A 4,984-nucleotide genomic window follows, 5' to 3' on the forward strand; every position below is an offset into this window, starting at 1 on the left:
TTGGATTGGATCGTCTACTATTCAGCAACCTCAGGTCACACATGTGCTGGAGATCGTGAATGCCATCTATGTGCATGCTGGTTACTTCTTCAAGTTAGTTGTTTATTCTAAATTGGGTTTTAAAAGTAGTTCTTCCATCCGTTTGGTTTATGCTTGCGTGATATCTGTATTGTAGGATCTCGAGTTCGTCCAGTTCCGTCCTACAGTCATATATGGTGCTGGATGCCTCATCACAGGAAGGTTCTATACATTCTACTATTTCATCATGTTGTTATATTAGGGAATAATTCTATACAACGTAAATCCCTGATTTGTGCTCCGACATTGTTCATTAGTTGTTATCTTGAGAACAAGCCAATTACTGTGATGTTTTTTTGGATTGTTGGCTGTTGCTCTTCTCTTAATTGGCAAGTGTGAGCAGTGTGCATTTAGATTTTCATTATTTTCATTCTGTACGGGTGGTTGCAGCCTTTTTATTTTCTCCAGAAGATTTATGAAGGACGTACAGAAGATTATATACGGAAATTTAACCTGTTTTTTCCTCATTTTTAATTTTTAGTTTTACAACAGTTTGGCTCACAGATCAACTTCAGGTCCATATATCCTCACTGCTTTTTCCCCACTTCCATGCCTATAGCAGAGGAACCTAATAATGGAACTGAACTATGAAAAAAGTTTGAATTGTTGTTAAGAGAATAACTTTTAAGTAGAAAAAACTGTTTTTTATGGAATGATGTTGGTAATTTATTTTCCAGATGTCATTGCAGCCAAAGAACCAAGTAGGTGATGGAGCTTGTGGAAAATGGATATATGTACAAGAGCATGTGATAGAATATATGAATATCCTGGCCAGCTAGCTACGTTAGTTTTCTCCCTTCCATGGCAAGTGGCAACAGACCAGTTCCATAGGTATTATTCTTACATTGTTACATAGTCCTGCTATTTTAACTATTTGGATTCGCTTCTACTATTTTTCATTTTGTTGCAATTGTAAGTATTCACATGTATATTTTCATCTTCTGGCTGCAAAAGCTGATGTACATGACGCTCTTGAAATTATTTCTGTGTGTGATATTTACTGATTTATCATGTTTCTCTTATAGCACCTTGGTTGGGTGGTGAGGTTGAGATGTCGCGCGGCAGAGTAGCCAACCAAGGCCTATTATTTTTGCAGTCCTATTGAGGTTCTTCTCTGAGTATTTCTTGTGTGAGCTTTCCTTCTTATCTGCATGTTTGGAAACTTGTAGGCCAGATTAAGAGCACTTATATTTTGTCTAAAAGTTTTGCCATCTTTTTTGTCTAAAAGTTTTGTAACAATTCATATCTTTTAGCTTGTAATTTTTTTTCCCTCTAATTGTTTCTTGCTTCATGTTGATAGGTCTGCCGACAGGTTCAGACTTTCCAGTCAAGGAATTTATGCATTTTCTTCATGAAACATACATCCTGTGGTAAGTCTTTGATCATGTAACTTCCTAATGGTGTCATGAAAGGCTTGATGGTGAAGATATGATGCTAATGAGATGAATATTGGTTTGTTGATCACGTGAATAGAATTTTCACCTAAGAATAGCTTTCAAAAACTGAGGTCTTGGGCTTTCCATTTTACTGTACCCATCCTTCTCTGTTCGACTCTCGAGCGTAGAGATAACTGTGATATGCATATTTTCTCATAAGAATAGCTTTGGGGCATTATGTACTAGAAAAGCATGCTCCCAGGTTAATGTATTCTTCCTACTTTCTATAAGCATGTTGGTATGTGGGAATAGAACACTGTTTAATTCTTCATTGCTTTGGGTTTTCATAACACATAATTACCATTCCCGTATCATTACCTGGCATTGTCATTTATATGCGCAAATTGGGTGTTCCATCCTACTATATGTACCTTCTATTGCATTTGGAGCTAGAAATCTTAGATTGATTTGCTATCATGGGATATAAGGAAATAGCCTTCAACGCATTTACTTATGTATCATTTTACCTCGTTGCTTTCTACGTAAGCTTATGTTTTTCTATTTCGTAAATTGGCTAAGAAGCAATAAAAAACGTTAGTTTGTATGGCATAATTTTTGTATATAACACGTATTGCTTTTTTCCACAACTCATCTGTCTCGCAGGTGAGGGGCTCTCCCCCATCTCCCGTGTTTCCCCTCTGCAATTTCCTTATTTCCACAACTCCTCTTCCGCGTTCGGATTGGGTTAGGTGTAACACACTCATCTTGCAAGCTTTCTTCGATCTGGAGAATGGCAACCAGGAGCTCAAGAGCGACCTAAGGACCTCTGCATCAACACCGCGATGTAAGCTGATGTCTGCTACATCCCTCTATATCTTACGTGCCTGCCTCTTTGTTTGGCTGTTGGTGGACCGTAATGGTGTGGTGGTGTTTTCTTTGCAGCCAGTTGGATATCGTCGGGAACAGGAAGGCCGTGGAACCACGTGCCCTGCCGCCTACACAAGGCCTTCAGGAAGATCCATGCTAGGCTCGTGAGGGAGCTCGAGAAGAAGTTCAGCGGCAAGGTGAGACACTTGCGTGTCCTCTTGTGCTTTGAGATAGCACTTTCTTGTATCTTATGCTGTTGTGGCAGCGTTGAGCTATTGTGATTAGATGATGCTTGCTGGGTACAGTTTAGGAATCTATTGTTGCCATGTTAGGAAGTGAATTGAGTTTCTAGCACTTTCCACAAACCCAGAACATGATATGCCACGGTTTGGTTTCTAGCACTTTTCCCCAGGCCAGAACATGATATGTGCCATGATAAGTGTATGAAGTTGCTTGTCTATACTAACAAGTAGATTTAACAGGGAATCTACATGTCTCAAATGCTATTCCTTTCCTAACATTGAAATGATAGCTAAATTGCACTATAGGTTATCATTTTGGTATATATAATAAGGTAATTGCAGCTATCTATCCTACAAGTCTTGCCTTTACTATATGTTCTGTTGTGTCCAAACTTGATTTCTACTATTTTGTGCTTTAATCTTCTGAAAATTGTTGATTTGTAATGTAAATTCATGCGCTTTGTCCCAGATCATCCTCTCGCATTAAATGCACCAGTTCATTCAATTTAACACTTGGTTGTTTTGGTCTTGAGACTTCAATTGAGCAGAAAGCTCTTGGTGGTGGCTTTGGGGCAATATTTACCATCTTCATTCATCTAAACAGTCAAGCTCTTGTGCTCTCTAAATTTTGTCGATTAGTATCTGACATATCTTTACGATGGTCATATGCAGTAGTATACATATGTAACACCTCTATCGTTTATTGAGGAGGTTCTTAGACCACTAAATATGTCAGCATCAAATGGGAAGTGGATCGATGGGCTCCAGTTCTCATCTCTGTTCTGCCCTGGCACATGATGTGCAGCAGAAACAGGTACCGTACTGATGATTGAATTACGCTAGATACGCTGCATATTTGAAATCACCTGATGTTAATGAGCCACTTCTGTTTTTTTTTTTCTGTTTGAGGCACAAACTTTGGTCTATGTTGAGTGCTTTGGTCAGCTTACATGTGAGAGCGAGCAATTTCCGAAGGATGTAGCTCAGGTATCGTATCTCTTAGCATAATTTAGTATTTTCTATGATGAAGTCTATATCAATCTGTTGACCTTCTGACCCTTCACTTTTGCTTGTGTGCAGCTCATTTAGAGTTGATATCCATCAAATGAAAAACGTTTGGTAGCTGAAGTATCAAGTAAAATATGACTTCGGTAAGTGGTAACTACATGTTATACTATAGGCATTTCATGAAAAAAAATTGACACACTTTTTTGAATCAACTTTTATTCTTCCTCACCCCAGCATGACCATGCTGTTGTACTCCAATTCATTCACGCATCATAGATGGGATACACTGAGTTCTGGTACGTATGGTTCCCCATTCAATTCCTTTTTTTATTTACCCAAACTTCTGAGGTGAAGCCTTTAAGTACCGGTTAGAAGTGTTGTTGCTCATAGAGTGTCCTTTTGGTTGTAGAAGAAGTACTCACAGAAGTAAGCCTTGCCCTGTTGAGAAATTGTTAAGAGTTTTACCTCACCACAATAGGCCAATCTTCAAAGTTGCAGAATTGAGCCCCTCACAAATGTATTTTTTCCTTCACATCTTCCAGCAGAAAGTAAGAAATATGTAGTTATTTTGTATGTCTATATTTTAACGTGGTTAGAGATTAAACCGATGCTCTTCTTGCTGATGGTATGCAACTTAATATGTACGTTATATAATTATGGTCCATTACAGCTCAAAGTTTTTGTTGGACACATGCATCGGTGCTTTATCTTGATTTGATCTCATTTTTTTCAGCGATTTTCATTTTAGTTGATATTTTTAAGATCAGTTATTTAAAAACTTGGGTTGCCTTATTGGTTTGACATTACTATTGCATCTTTCGTTATCATGACCCGGATGACGGGGTGGTGTGGATAACAGATCTCTGTTTATTTTCTTTGAAAGTACTAGAATTTTTGTAAATATTTTACCATGTCTAGGTACAATATCGGATAGATCCCAAATACAAAGCTGGAACTTATTCGTTTGTAGCTTTTCAGTTTTGTGCAACCTATTCTTGCTTTTGGGTATTGTGAAACTGATTGGTGCGTAGCTTCAGGATAAATCCCAAATATTTTACCAGTCTGCTGATAACAATGAAAATATACTAGGAGCATTGCTTTTTGGTTTTCCTATTCTTGATTTTGGGCAACTCTTTAGTTCTTTCAGGTTTTTCCTATTAGTTGTCTTCCTTTTCCACCTCGTTTTTTGTCTTCCTATTCTCGATTTGGAAACCTATCTAATTCTTTTGGGGTTCTTGCTTCTGGGTTTTTTAGAGGGTTTATTCTTCGTTTTGTTACTCCTCATTTTTTTCTTTATTTAAAGTTTTCCCTTCTGTTTATTATTCACCTATATGTTCCTTTTTTTGGCACTTCTTTTGGTTTGTTTGTGGCTGCTGTTTTTTTTGTTCTTTGGCCTTTTCTATGCTCCTTTGT

The 4,984-nt window shown here is 37.8% G+C and overlaps 1 long non-coding RNA gene across 8 annotated transcripts; it reads left to right on the forward strand.

Moving 5' to 3' along the window:
• LOC124706981 lies at positions 1-3,713 on the forward strand. 8 transcript variants are annotated; one of them, XR_007004642.1, is made up of 10 exons: positions 1-34; positions 176-240; positions 756-909; positions 1,104-1,184; positions 1,379-1,448; positions 2,118-2,298; positions 2,397-2,518; positions 3,236-3,377; positions 3,473-3,550; positions 3,644-3,701. It is a non-coding gene; the product is annotated as an uncharacterized LOC124706981 (long non-coding RNA). The 8 variants fall into 8 exon arrangements; XR_007004640.1 differs by lacking the exon at positions 1-34 and adding an exon at positions 77-93 and having other exon boundaries at positions 768-909; XR_007004641.1 differs by lacking the exon at positions 1-34 and adding an exon at positions 78-93.
• The last annotated feature ends 1,271 nt before the right edge of the window (positions 3,714-4,984 follow it).

This window comes from Lolium rigidum, chromosome 4, assembly GCF_022539505.1.
Source record: "Lolium rigidum isolate FL_2022 chromosome 4, APGP_CSIRO_Lrig_0.1, whole genome shotgun sequence".
Taxonomy (NCBI): Eukaryota; Viridiplantae; Streptophyta; class Magnoliopsida; order Poales; family Poaceae; genus Lolium; species Lolium rigidum.